At 37.1% G+C, this 15,845-nt stretch overlaps 1 long non-coding RNA gene across 1 annotated transcript; it reads left to right on the forward strand.

Moving 5' to 3' along the window:
- The first annotated feature begins 616 nt into the window (after nucleotides 1-616).
- On the forward strand, nucleotides 617-13,568 carry LOC144311895 (uncharacterized). The gene is made up of 4 exons (XR_013377383.1): nucleotides 617-791; nucleotides 2,131-2,192; nucleotides 3,993-4,086; nucleotides 12,254-13,568. It is a non-coding gene; the product is annotated as an uncharacterized LOC144311895 (long non-coding RNA).
- The last annotated feature ends 2,277 nt before the right edge of the window (nucleotides 13,569-15,845 follow it).

Genomic DNA, 15,845 nt, shown 5'->3' on the forward strand with positions numbered 1-15,845 from the left:
ATCCAGAGTAAAATGATCAAACAAGGAAATTTAACACTGGCAGAGAATTACTATTTAGTCCACAGTATCCAATTCACAGGGTTATCCAAATTTCATCAATTATCCCATTAATGTCTTTTTAAAAAGATTTATTTATTTAAGAGAGAGAGAGAGTGCACATGAGTTTGGGGAGGGGCAGAGGGAGAGGAAGAGGGAGAGAGGAAAACAGTAGACTTCACGTTGAGGGTCAAGCTCAATGCGGGGCCCCTCTCATGACCCTAGGATCATGACCTGAGTGGAAACCAAGAGTTGGTAGTTCAACCCACTGCACCACCCAGGGGTCTCCCGGTAATGTCTTTTATAGCTGTTTACAACTCCTTTCCATTCCCTGTGCAGAATCCAAGCCAGGGATTATACATTACATTGAAGTGTCACATCTCTTATAATTGGAACAATTTCTCATACTTTTTGACTTTTGTGACATTTGCATTTTTGAATAGAATAAATAACTGATAAATAATGGTAAATAATGTATAGTACAAACCTTTACATAGTCTATCATGTATTGATTATATATAGATTATGGTCTATAACCTATACATGAATGCATAATCTATACTCTATATAATATTTTACATATATTATCTACTATATGGTACATTCCTGAATATACTCATGAATTTTTACATAGTATCATCTACAGGGAAGAGGTCTTCAGGTGAGAGGGAACAGCAAGAGCAAAAACCCAGAGGCAAGAGAGAACATAATTGGTTGGGAACCTAAAGAAATTTTACTTACCTGCTCTGATTATGGTAAATACATGGTAAATTTATAACCATAAGTATATGGATATTTATACATATAATCTATTATACATATAATATACCATAAGTATATTATATTTATACATATAATCTATTGTGTAGATTTTAGATGATGTAAGAATTCATGTGTCCATACTAATAAATATATACAAACATAAATAAGAGAATAGGGAAAGCTCTTCTTTCTGTAAAATGATAATTAATAAAATGTAGAGAGAATTAGAGGAGTACAAGTTGGCAACCATTACAATAATAAATAATTCAGGCAAGAATTATCAATGCATACAAAAACTAGTGGATAAAAGTTTGAAGAAGAATAGTGGATAAAAGTTTGAAGATATTTATAGAGCCTCAAAACATTGTCTCACAAATCACTTATTAATTAGAAAGGAAAAGACAGTAACTGGGAGATAGCCTCTCAACCAAGCAGTCACAAGTAATATAATCAGCGATAGGACAAATGATCAACAGGTGCCTCTTGATATGATGCACAAGGAGGGCAAGACTTCACTTACATTTATTCCGGTTGACAATAAATCAATTCATGAGGAAATAAACCCAAACAGGGATGTTCTAGAAAATGTTCGCTTTTTAAAGAAGCGTGCTCAAACCCAGGGTTGCCTCGGGAGTTGCATTATCAAAGAAAACCACTAGATGTCACTGTGGTTTTGCAAGTTGCACAAGTTTTCACCATTTCAGTAAATCTCCATTCCTATGTGGCCTGCCTCCTTGCTTGGGCATCATTGAAGACTGGATATATGTAGCCAATTCCAACACAGCTTTTGAGAAGGCTACAAGTTAAATAATAGCAAAGCAGTGGAGGGGAGGCAACAGGCTCAACAAGCTTAGATGAAAACTTGTCTCTGCATTACAAACTCTGAGGGCAGGTCCTGGCCCTGCGCAGGCTCTGAGTCTTGGTCTCCTCCTATAAAATGAGGGGATTTGGATTGCAGGCTCCTAGTCACCTCTAGCTCTAACAGTTTATGATTTTAAGCTGATGTTTTCTCAACAAAGATCATTTCAGGGCCCCTTGCAAGATTTTTGCTTAACCGTGCTGGACCTGCTACTGATTTTCCCTATTTTTTTTTTCTCAGTACTCTAATTTATATAATGTTGGTCTTTAAGTTGACTTGGTTTTTAAAAATGTAAATAAAGGAAATAATTTATAGGCCGATTACGAATGGAAACCAGTTCACTTGTCATAAATAGAGGGTAACCACAAAAATAAACATCATAAAAACAACATAATATAATTAAATTTGAGTAGATGTTATTGTCTGCCAAAGGCTCAGAGTCTGTAGCCTGCTCTGTTTCTCCTTTTAAATAGGGAGGTTTGGAGGTGTTAAAGAGAAGGTGAAGACAGACTAGCCCTGAGACTTCTCTCTTGATGTAAGCAAAAGAATTGAGACTGAGAGACGATCTTTGTCTGTGTGGGTTCAGTGTTACTTAATTCTATATCTGTGAACTAACCACAATATTTCATATCCCATCTAAAACCAGTCCCATGCTTCCATAAGCTGTTCTAAGTTCATTTGTTCTTTCTTTTCTTTCCACTCTTGATTCTTCAATATTTCTAATAGACTCTAAAGAGTATGACTAGTAATCATACATTTATTAATTGCTTTTTTCAATCCGTACTTAAGCTTTTGTTTTATTTTGATAATCCTTTCCTTTTCGTATTGGTTTAGCTTCCTTTTCGTGTTTATTTAAATTTGCTTTTAGAGTCAGTTTTCTTCCAATTGATACACTCACTCCCTCCTTAACAGAGAAGATGATATATACCGCTCTGCTGTCAATGTCGAAGCAATTATATGCCACCAAATGGCTTGTGATTTGGCATCTTCTCCTGATAAAGGCTTATGATAGATAGGTTGTGGCAGAGGTCAGGAAATCTGCTGAGTACAACCTGAGGGTATGCTTCAAATTGCTTGAGCTTTATCCAAATCCCCTAGGACACAATCAGAAAACTGGTCCCCTTCAATTTTGGTGTAGAGCTTTCTTCTTCATTCTTCACAGAGATTCAGAGTGAAGACGTCAAAAGCTGAGCCATCTAATTGCACGCTTTACTCCCTGGCATTAGTGTAGCCCTTTCCTGCTTTGTATAATCAGTTATAATTACTAATTTACTGGCCACAATTAGCATAGAGTTTTATAGGAGCAGAGACAATTTCTTAGCTACGCAGCGTTACTAAATAATTTAAAAGAGGAGACAATGAATTTCTACCAGATGTGTTTTGTTTTCTGAATGCTGGTGTTGCCATCAAGGAAAACCATTCAAAGGTAAAGAAATCAGGAAATTCATAAAGATCAGTATACCAAATATTTCCCACATTACAAAAGTTATTTTTTTATAATTTAATTTCCTTGGCAAGGTGAGTTTAACTTGCCATTAGAAACCCAAAAGCTGTGAGGTCAGTTGTTTCACTGTTCAACGGAACAGAATGCTTTTTGTCTGGCATTAAACACTGTTCCTATCTGGAAAAAAAAAAAAAAAAGAAAACTAGAGGGATTTCTTTTCAGGAGAAATTTTCATTGAAAGGTTTATTTGAATCAGCGGAGTTTTTTTTTTTTTTCTATGCCAAATTTAGTAGAACTACACTCTGACCGCCCACTCCCCCCAGTGCAGTGTAAAATCCCACTTTTCCCCCCTCTGTTCATGACTGTACCTGAGTAGAAATCCAAACTACAGTGAGCAGATATTAGATTTCTCAATATATATAATATACACTGAGTATACTAATGACAATCAGATTATGAAGCATGGTTATTTTCTGGTGAAAGAGTTACTTGAGCTTTGTTCAAGAATTTTTCGGTTTTCCTTTAGCTTTGTTTTGTTCCTGATGCCAATTCATGTTTATGATTCCAATATCCTCTTTAGGTTTACAGATGCCCCCCCCCAACATTCAGTCAATTATTTTATTATGTGTTGACATTATTCTCAATGGAATGGATGATGGTATTCTGGGAGAGTCTCCTTCCAAGTTTTGCTGAGTATCACTAGTAAGGGTACTTTGAGCCAATTTCTGGAACTATATCCCTAGGGCTGCAAATTATACTTTGTTTCATTGTTTTAAAGTGTCTAGAGCCAACATGTCTGCTTGAGATACTAAGTCAAGTAGTGTTTTCCTAGCACATCTGTAACTATTGATTCCTATGAGAGAGGTCTGATTATATCTGTGCTTATCTTAGGACCACAGCATCGAAAGAGGCTTTAAAAGATCCCTTCATCCCATCTGGTGCCCAGGTCCCCACCTGTGGTGCAAGTAATAGAAACCAACTCTGGGTGAGTTAAACCAAAAAGAGTATTTATTTTACTAATGCAAGATAGCTCATAGAATTAAAAAAAAATCCAAAGAATCAGCTAAGAAAGGTCACCACCTGTACTGACTCTGGGGATCCGGGTACCAGGTACTAACTGGCAATGTCTTTAGGAATTATCTACTGGTGACTCCAAGATTATTTTTTGTGGGGAGACTTTAACTTCCCTTCATCAGTTCTTAGTCTGGGTAGTCAAAATTTCTTGCATTTATTCAAAATGTTATGTAAAAGTAGTGTAAAATTGTTCCCCCAAACCTACTTCAACCGGATTGCCACCCCCACCCTTTCTACAGAGATAGAGTAAGGCTGCCACTTACATTAGATGCCTTTGCATTTTCTACAATTTATATGATTGAAATCCAAAAAAATGTACTCTTTTTTTCTTGTGGTTTCTTTGACATTTTATAGTTACTCTGAGGTTCATCAATGATATTCTGTAAGTTAGCTCATTCTGTTTTGTTTCATTTTGTTAAGTAATATTCTTTGGATATACCACTGTTACTTTATCCATTCACCTGTTTATGGACATTTGAGTTATTTCCTATTTTTGACTTTTGAAAATGAATATACAAATTTGTGTATCATTATTGATCTAGGGGGAAAAGGCTTTTTTTTTTCCTGCCTCAAAGGAAATCTTTATTAATCATGTAAAGTTCACATATGCTCTTTATAAAAGCCCAACTTTCTAGGGGCACCTGGGTGGCTCAGTCAGTTAAGTGTCCAACTTTTGATTTCATTCAAGTTTTGCTCTGAGGGTTGTGAAATCGAGTGAGCCTCACTGAGGTCCACACTCAGTGGGGGAGTCTCTTTGTCTCCCTCTCTTGCCCTTCCCCCCAAAATAAATAAATCTTAAAAACAAACAAAACCCTCAGCTTTCTAGAGAAGCACTGTCCTCAAGGATGGTCTCAGCTTTGTATCATGAGTCTTAATTAAAAAAAAAATGACATTGGTATAATTTGTTTATATTATGATACTTCTTTTCTTTTCTGGTTTTTTAAGTTTATTTATTTATTTATTTCTAGTTGTCTCTACCCCCAACAGAGGGCTTGAACTTGTGACCCTGAGATCAAGAGTTGCATGCTCCACTGACTGAGCCAGCCAGGCACCCCTATATTTATGATGCTTTCTAAATAAATTTAAAAAAGTCTGGTTGATTTTTCCTTAAATGTGACACAAAATAGATGTAAAATGGGCAACAAATTAGAGTTCATATTTACAAAAAACTCTAATGCAAACAGTTCTAGATCATACATGCATTATTTAATCAGGTTAGTGTGAAATTGATTACCTGGTACACGATTGTGAAAAAGACATTTAAAAATATTCAAAAATTGGGGGCGCCTGCGTGGCTGATTCAAGTAAGTGTCTGTCTTCCACTCAAATCATGATGTCAGGGTCCTGGGATCGAGCCCTGCAGAGGCTCCCTGCTCAGCGGGGAGTCTGCTTCTCCTCCTCCTGCTCATGCTCTGTCCTTCTCTCAGATAAATTAATAAAATCTTTGGAAAAACTATTATAAGATTTAATCTGCACCTTCCTTTCTCCAGAAGAAAATTATGATTTCAGGTCATAAAAAGCAGGCCCACCCGAACTCATTCCTAAAGGCTGGGCGACCATTCCTCATTTTGTTTCCTTTGTTGGTATGCTGTACAGTAAAACGCAAAGAACCATTCCACTGAGATAGATGGCGTATTACAGCCAACATTCTTGACGTTAATATGCTTTTCAAAGAGCCATTCCAAAAAAGAAGAGGTGCAGAATTGCTTTCACATGGTACACAGTTAAAATGATGACTATAAAAACGCTTCTTGCCCCTGGCATCAAAGTATGATGGGTCTGCTCGAGTTCTGACAGTTGCCAAGTCCTGCCTTTCCTGGAGCAGGATTCGGCCTCCCTCGGTTTTCACTCACTGTCCCTCGCTCTGCCCTGCTTCCTTGAGTTCCTCCAAAGCAAATCCTTTAGATGATGGATGTCAGCTTGCAAGTTCCTCACATGTCACTCTCTCCTTCTCCAGACAGTTCTGAGCTCTGGACTTGTTATCTTCTCTCTGTGGGAGACCCTTGCTCCCAATCTTTATATGGCCCGCTCCTTCTGGGTCTTCAGTTTTTGGCTCAAATGTCATCTCCTCAGAGACCTGCTGACAATCTGGCTTCAAGGCTCTCATCCTTGATGCCTCCCTCTAGCCACCACTCTGTTTTTCAGACTCTTTACTGTAATCTGAAAATGCCTTTTGGGGGGGCTTGCATTTTGCCATCTATCTTCCCACTAAGCTGTAAGCCCCATAAAAATAGAGATCTTATCTTTCTATTACTGTATGCTCATTGTCTGGAACAGTGCCTTTCATACTAAGATTGCTCAAAAAGACTTACTGAATACATTAACAAATAAATAGTATGTTTTATACAAGTCTTATTGTAAAGTATAATATACATAAAGAAACACGCATAAAACTATATATATTTTTAGGCAATGGTTATGGAACCTTGTTAACCACCATATAGGTCAAGAAGTTGAATAGTATTGGCTTCCCAGAAACTATCCCTGCGTTCCATGTATCCATTTCCACCTACAAACCCTTCCCCCCAGAGGTAACCACTATCCTCACTTCTAGGATTATCATTTACCTACTTTTCTTCACAGTATTACCACTTAAACACTCATCCCTAAACCGTGTAGTTTAGTTTTGCCTGCACTAGGAAATCAATACATACAAAATTATACTGCATGTACTCTTCCACACCTTAGTTGATGTTTTTAGACTTCCAGTTTCCAGCATGATGGAGTGGGAAAGTTGACAAATCTTGTTTTCAAAAACAACAATTAAGTTGGTTAAAAGTTCAAAAACAACCATTTCAGTGCTCTGGCAATTGATCAGAAGCATACCACACTGATGAAATCCCTTGAACTTTGGGTAAGATCGTATGACTATGTGACATTGTTGCGGGAGCTACTCCCACCCCTTCCCTGGGCCCCAGTTCTGTGGTAGTAGTTCACCCTGGGGGTAAGGGGAGTCAGGCCTTGAAAGCCAACAGCATTATTGCCGCTACCAGAATGGGCTCTTTGATTTGGAGCATTGTCCGCCAAAGTGGCAATCTTGGTGCCAAGCAGAGGGGGAGAGCCAGCAGCGGGCCACTAGCCTGAGCTTATGGCCCTGTCTGGGGCAAGCAATGGCCTAGCAGACTGCCAAGGATTTAACAGGAATGTCCAGATGTGAGACAGCCCTAGGATCGAATGCATGTTTTTTTCCAAATGCACATGTAACGTTCTTCAGAATGGATCCTATAGTGAATCACAAAACAAACCACAGTGCATTTTATTTTATTTTGATTTTTTGATTTTTATTAAGTTTTTAATTTTGATTCCAGTGTAGGTAACATACAGTGTTATATTAGTTTCAGGTGCACGATACAGAGATTCAACAGTTCTGTATAGTACTCAGTGCTCGTTACAACAAGTGCACTTTTTAATCCCCATCCCCTACTTTCCCTATCTTCCCACCCACCCCCTCTCTAGTAATCATCAGTTTGTTCTCTATAGTTAAGAGTTTATTTCTTGGTTTGTCTCCCTTTAATTAAAATCCATGAGTGAAATCATATGGCATTTGTCTTTCTCTGACTGACTTATTTTGCTTGGCATGATACTCTTTAGCTCTATCCATGTCATTCTTTTTAGGATTGAATATATATATCACATCTTTTTTATCCATTCATCTATCAATGGACAGTTGGGCTGCTTCTATAACTTGGCTACTGTAAATAATGCTCCAATAAACATAGGGGTGCATATATCCTTTTGAATTAGTTGTTTTTGTATTCTTTACATAAATACTCAGTAATAGGATTACTGGGATTGTGCAGTAGTTAAGGTAGTTCTATTTTTAATTTTTTTGAGGAATCTCCATACTGTTTACCACAGTGACTGTACCAGTTTGCATTCCCACCAACAGTGCATGAGCATTTTTTTCTCTCCACATCCTCGCCAGCGCTTGTTTCTTATGTTTTTTTTTTTTTTTTTTTAGCTGTTCTCACAGGTGTGAGGTGATATCTCATTGTAGTTTTGACTTGCATTTCCCTGATGATGAGTGATGATGAACATCTTTTTCATACAGCTGTTGGTCATCTGGATGTTTTCTTTGGAGAAATGTCTGTTCATATTGGATCATTTGGGGTTTTTTGGTGTTGAGTTGTAGAAGTTATTTATAAATTTTGGATACTAACTCTTTATCAGATATGTAATTTGCAAATATCTTCTCCCATGCATTAAATTGTCTTTTAGTTTGGTTATTTCCTTCCTGTGCAGAAGTTTTTTATTTTGATGTAGTCTCAATAGCTTATTTTTGCTTTTATTTCCCTGGCCTCAGGAGACATATCTAGAAAATGTCGCTACTGCTGAAGTCAGAGAAATTATTGCCTGGGCTCTCTTCTAGGATTTTGATGGTTTTAGGTCTCACATTTAGGCCTTTAATCCTTTTTGAGTTTATTTTTCTATCTTTTTTTTTAAGATTCTATTTATTTATTCATGAGTGGCACAGACAGGCAGACATAGACAGAGGGAGAAGCAGGCTTCTCGCAGGGAGCCCGATGCGGGACTTAATCCCCAGACAGGGATCACACCCTGAGCCAAAGGCAGACACTCAACCGCTGAACCACCCAGGCATGCCAAGTTTATTTTTCTATATGGTGTGAGAAAGTGGTCCATCTTCATTCTTTTGGATGTAGCTGTCCAGTTTTTCCAACACCATTTGTTGAAGAGACTTTTTCCCATTGCATATTTTTGCCTCTTTTGTCAAAGATTAATTGACCATATAATCATGGGTTTGTTTTTGGGCTTCCTAGCCTGTTCTATTGATTTATGTATCTGTTTTTGTGCCAGTACTATACTGTTTTGATTACTACAGCTCTATAGTATAACTTGAAATCTGGAATTGTGATACCTCTAGCTCTGTTTTTCTTTTTTCAAGATTGCTTTGGCTATTTTGTTTTTTTTTTTTGTGGTTTTAGACAAATTTAAGGATTATTTTTTCTATTTCTGTGAAAAATGCTACTGATATTTTGATAGGAATTGCATTAAATCTGTAGATCATTTTGGGTAGTATGGACATTTTAACAGTATTTTTTTCTTCCAATCCATGAGCGTGGGATATCTTTCCATTTGTTTGTATCGTCTCAACTTTCATCAGTGTTTTATAGTTTTCATAGTACAGGTCTTTCATCTCCTTGGTTAAGTTTATCCTAGGTGTTTTACTATTTTTGGTGCAATTGTAAATGAGATTGTTTTCTTAATTTCTCTTTCTATTGCTTCATTATTAGTGTATAGGAATGCAATGAATATCTGTACATTGATTGTATATTCTGTGACCTTACTGAATTCATCTATCAGTTCTAGTAGTGTTTTAGTGGAACCTTTAGGGATTTCCATATAGATTATCATGTCTTCTGAAAAAAAATGAAAGTTTTACTTCTTCCTTACCAATTTGGAAGCCTTTATTCCCTTTTTCTTGTTTGAGTGCTGTGGCTAGGACTTCCACTACTATGTTGAATAAAAGTAGTGAGAGTGGACATCATTGTCTTGTTCCTGATCTTATCAGGAAAATTTTCAGTTTTTCCCCATTGAATACGATGTTAACTGTGGGTTCAATACATTTTAAAAGATTGAAACCATACAAAGTTTGTTCTCTGACCAGAACAGAATTGAATTAAGGATCCACAGTAGTGAGAATTCTGGGTAAACCTCAAATATTTGGAAATTAAGCAACACACTTCCAAGTAACCTCTGGGTCAAAGAAGAAAACACAAGGGAAGTTAAAATATTTAACTGAATGAGAATGAAAACACAATATAACAAAGGGATTTATGGGATGCATTAAATAAGAGCTATGGAGGAAATTTTTAACTTTAAAAGCCTATCTCAGAAAAGAATAAATGCCTCCAATCAATAACCTAAGCTTCCTTCTTAAGAAGCTGTAAGCAGAAGGAGGTAAATAATAAAGATTAGAGCAGAAATTAATGCAATAGAAAGCCCCCCAATAGAGAAGTCAATGAAACCAAAAGAGTTGACCTTCTGATACTATTAACAAAATTGACCAATCCTTAGCAAGTCTGACAAAAAAAAGACACAAACTACCAAAACTCAGGAATGAAGAATTGACATCACTACCAATCCTAAAAAAAACAACTAAGGATTATTTGGTAATATTATGAATAACTTTATACCAACCAATTGGACAACATAGATGAAATATACACACTCCTACATAGACATGAGTTGTCAAACTGAAGAAAAAATAGAGACTGTGGATAGATCTATTAGAAATAGAGGAAGTTGTAATACATGCTACAACATGAGTGAAACTTGAAGACATTATGCTAAGTGAAATAAATCAGTCATAAAAAGACATTTCTATGAGATGGTAGAGTAATCAAAGTCTTGGGCATGGAAAGTAGAATGCTAGTTTCCAGAGGCCGGGAGAGGGAAGAATGGGTATTGTTTAATGGGTTTCAATTTTACAAGACAAAAAAAGTTCTGGAGTTTGGTTGCATAACAATGTGAATATATTTAATATTACTGAACTGTATACTTAAAAATGGTTAAGATGGTAAATATGTTATGTATGTTTTAGCACAATTAAAAAATTTTTACTGATAAATTATACCAAATACTTAAAGAAGAAATAATACCATTCCTTCACAACTTGTTCCAAAAATAGAGGATGGAACACTTCTAAATTAACTCTACGGGGCCACTGTTTCCTGTTACTCAAATCAGACAAAGACCTCACAGAAAAAGAAAACTGCAAACCATTTTTCCTCATGAACATAGATACAAAAATTCTTAACAAAATATTAGTAAGTTAAAAAAATATTAGTAAGTTAAATTTAGCAATATGTAAAAAGGATTATACATTATGACCGAGTAGGATTTATCCCTGGAATGCTAGGTTGTTTTAATGTTCATTTCTATAGGGCATATTCCTGGAAGTGGAATTTCTGGGGTATAGGGTAGAAAGTTTTATAGATAATTCTGGACTGCTTTTCAAAATGGTTGTATTATTAGCAGTGTAGGAGAGCTCCTACATGTATTGGGCAATGCTTGGTATTGTCTGACTTTTTAACTTTCACCTATTTGATGGGTATAATAGTATTTTGTTCCAGTTTTATTATGTATTTGCCTGAATCGTAATGAGGGTGCACTTTCTTACCTAGGTATTGGTCATTCCGAGTGTGTGTGTGTGTGTGTGTGTGTGTGTGTGTGTTTGTGAAATGCCTGCTGGAACTGATAAATAGCAACAACAGATAACATGCTATTGAGTATTTGCTGTGTGTGAGGCACTGTTCTAAGTGCTGGATAGAGTCACTTTATCATCACAATAGATTTAGAAAGTAGGTACTGTTATTATCTGTATCAAAATCTATTTTCTCTTTCATGATGATGATAACACAATTCTTCTCTTTTAATCTATTAATGTGGTGAATTGTATTACTTGATTTTCATTATGTGGCATCGACCTCAAAATCAAAGGCTAATCCCTACTTGTTGATGAGATATTATCTTTTCTATGCAGTGTGAATTCAATTTGTTAATATTTTGTTAATATTTTTTTAAAATCTGTGTTCAAAGAGGCTCTTGGATGACTCATTCAGTTGAGCCTTGGACTCTTGGTTTCTGCTCAGGTCATGATCTCAGAGTCCTGGGATCAAACCTCTAGGTAGGCTCTCTGATCAGTGAGAGGTCTGCTTCTTTCCCTCTCCCTTGGCCCCTCTGCTCGCTCATGCTCTCTCTAAAATAAATAAATAAATAAATAAATAAATCTTAAAAAAATCTGTGTTCACGCATAAGATTATTCTGTAATATTCCTTTCTCATGATGTTCTTGTTAGGTTTTGGTATCAATATTATTTTTAATCTTCAACTCATTTTCTTCTAGTTTGGAAGTGACATACTCTAGTTCTGCATTTTTCATTGTTACATTATTTATGGGTTGGAGTATGTTTCCCCACCCCCCCAATTATATTGAAATCTTAACCCCTGGGACCTGTGAATGTGACCTGATTTGCAAATAGGATTTCGAAGATGTGATCAAGCTAAGATGAGGTCATTGGAATGAGTCCTAATCCAGTACTACTGGTGTCCTTACAGGAAGGGGAGTCAGAAACTCACAGAAGGGAGATGGCCACGTGAAGTCAGAGGTGGAGATCAGAGGTATGATGCCACAAGGTTGGGGCTACCCAAGGAAAGACTCTGAAGGAAAGAGTCTTCAGAGGGTGCTTGGCTCTGCTAACACTTTGATTTTGGATTTCTAGTCTTCAGAACTGAGAAAACGAATTTCTGTTGTTTCAAGCCAGTCACTATGTGGTAGTTTGTTATGGCAGCCCTTCTGATCTAATACGTCTTAGAATCTACAACCGGCATCATCAATACACCTGAGTCTAGAAGTCACGAGAACCTTTACCCTCTCCTGGATGAATAAGGAGCACAAGGAAACTGCAAACCAGAATCTTTCATCCCTTCTCTTTTACTCATGCGCTTTTGTTGTCTAATATCTTAAGTTAATCCCTTTATCCCCCACTAGAAATTCTCATTACTATTTTATACAGTCTATGCTTTTTTCATTTAACCACATTCTCTACTTTCTTTGGTCCACCAGCTTTCTCGCATCTCTGATCTTTTTTCCAGAACTATATTCTTTCTGCCTGAAGCACATCAATAGAGGTCTTGCAGTGAGAACCCGCTGCTGACAACTTCTCGCAGGTTTAGTTGGGTTTTCACTGGGTGCAGAACTTGCTCTCTGGCCATTGCATTTGTTTGATGCACTAAAGAGACCAGTGCACTATCTTCTGTCTTCCGTTCTTGCTGTGGAGAAAACATCTAGCTGTTTGCTAGAGGTCCGTCTATCTGCCGCCCTTTTAAAGGTAACTTCTTTTTTTTTTTTTTTTTATTCTGGCTGCTTGAGGTTTTTCACTTTACCTTTGCTCTTCTGCGATTTCACTATCGTGCATCTAGTTGTAGATTTATTTTCCTCCCTGTCTCCCTTCCTTCCATTTTCCTGAGGTATAATTGACAAATAACACTGTATCTATGTATGTGTACAGCAGAACGACTTGGCATTCCTATATATTGTGAAATGGTTTGCAGAATAAGTTTACTTAACATCCATCCTCTCATATAGTTATAAAACATTTTTTTTCTTTGTGATGAGAACTTTGAGGACTTACTCTCTTAGCAGATTTTTAAAACTATTTTCATGGGGTTCCCTAGATTTTTTTGACCTATAGATTAATGTGTTTCTTCAGTTTTAGAAAATTCCTAGTGATTTTCTCCTCAAACATTTCCTCTGCCTCATCGTCTCTTTCCTTTCCTTCTAAGGCCTTGGTCAAATGCATGCTAGATTTCTCATTCTATCCTCCTATGTCTTAGTCTCTCTTTATTTATTACTCCATGTTTCACACTGGATAGTTTATTCTAATTTATATCTAATATATATTACGTTGTATATAATTTGTAGATACAATTAGATATAATTTTATATCTAAAAACCTTCCTAGTTTGTCAGTTAATTACTTCTCCCTATGTTTTATCCAATCTGCTGTTAAAATCCTTCACTGTGTGTTTAACATTTGTTATTTTAGTACTTATTTATAAAAGTTCTGTTTCTTTTTCCAATTTGCTATGACAAATTTTATAGTTTCCTATAATACAAAGTTGTTGTTAATATACCTGTTTCCTGCAGATGTTATCGGTTTGTCATTTGTTTCTTTGAGCATGGTAATTCTGGTGATATTTTAGTCTGTTCCATACTTTCCAAGTCTGAGCAGGGTGCTGGTGTGTCTGTTTCCCATGGGCTCTGCTCGATTTTATTACATGGTATTTCCTTGTGTTTCTGCTAGTCTTTGATTGCTTGCCTTCTTTCCTTTGCAAAGTTATTTGCAGGGATAACCAAGGCCTGGCACAGATATGCCATCCTTGAGACGCTTCAGGGTTGCTCCATTAGGATACTGGGTGCCCTACCAGTTGGCTACCATTTTAAACTCAGAATCCTTAGCCAACTCCGGCTGTGAGTATCTGAGTATAAATCCTCCTCAATTCCAGTCTGGAGCCAAAAGTCTCCCAGCTTTGGGGGAAGTGGGATAGGTTTAGACTCACTTTGATCTGACATTGATAATGTATCTCTTTGAAATCCAAGCTTATGGTGAAAAGGTCTCCAAAAATTGCCCACCTTGGATGGGCTCTGAGCCTTGACCATTGCCGCTCCTCCCCCCATGCAGGTGCTGTGCAGAAGCCCAAGTGAACAGTAACCAGAAATGCTTTTGGGCATAAGTGCTGTAGTGCACTCATTCACTAATCTCTCTGGTTATAGGTTTTTCTTCACAACCTGATCTAGAAACTCCCCACTGTTGTTTTGGCACTTCAGGTTTTTTTTTTTTTTTCTTCTTTGGAGATGTAAAAAATATTTGAACTGGGGGACATCTGGGTGACTCAGTGGTTGAGTGTCTGCCTTTGGTTTACGTCATGATCTCGGGGTCCTGGGATTGAGTCCCACATCAGGCTCACCACAGGGTGAGCCTCCCTCTGTCTATGTCTCTGCCTCTCTCTTTCTCTGTGTCTCTCATGAATTAATTAAAAAACTTTAGAAATATATATATAAATATATAAATATTTATAATAATGTATTAAAATATATAAATATAAATATGTTTGAACCAGTGGCAGGGGTAGGGTAGGGTGTTGATCTGAATGACAGCTGCTATCAAACATGTCCATGATCTCTCCAGAACATAGTGAAATAGGAGTATGTAAATGCTTGTAAAGGACTATATACTATACACATAGCCATGGACTAGCACAAAAGAAAATGAAGAGAAAATGAAAATTCCAGGTATTTAAGAATATGGTTCAAGTCTTTACTAAACAAGTGCTTGCATGTCTCAAGGCTGTATGATTTTCACAAATCTTTTTTTAAAAAGATTTTATTTATTTATTCATGAGAGACACACAGAGAGAGGCAGAGACATAGGCAGAGGGAGAAGCAGGCTCCCTGCAGAAAGCCTGATGCAGGACTCGATCCTAGGACCCCGGGATCACGCCCTGAGCCAAAGGCAGACGCTTAACTGCTGAGCCACCCAGGCATCCCATATTTTCACAAATCTTATATAAGAAGCTGAGCTTGGGGATCCCTGGGTGGCGCAGCGGTTTAGCACTTGCCTTTGGCCCAGGACGTGATCCTGGAGACCTGGGATCAAATCCCACATCGGGCTCCTGGTGCATGGAGCCTGCTTCTCCCTCTGCCTATGTCTCTGCCTCTCTCTCTCTCTGTGTGACTATCATAAATAAATAAAAATAAAAAAAAATTTAAAAGAAGCTGAGCTTATTCAGTCTTTTTAAGTGTTAACATATGTACTGAGGCTAAAATAGGTTCATTTGAACAGATGATTAGATTTGTGAATAGAAGCCTTTAAAGACACACAGAGAACCCACAATTGCTCTTATTGATTAGGAAATGAGGCTATATTTCATATTTGAAAAACATCAATGTTTTCTCATACATGCCCTGATACAAAGTTAATGCAATAGAATATTTTCATTAAAGTGGTTAAGAATAGGAGCACTTGGGTGGCTCAGTTGATTAAGCGTCTGGTTCTTGATTTCAAATCAGGTCATGATCTCAGGGTTGTGGGATAGGGCCCTGCATCAGGCTCCCCACTCAGTGGGGGATCTGCTTGTTTCCCTCTCC

Source organism: Canis aureus, chromosome 4, assembly GCF_053574225.1.
Source record: "Canis aureus isolate CA01 chromosome 4, VMU_Caureus_v.1.0, whole genome shotgun sequence".
Lineage (NCBI taxonomy): Eukaryota > Metazoa > Chordata > Mammalia > Carnivora > Canidae > Canis > Canis aureus.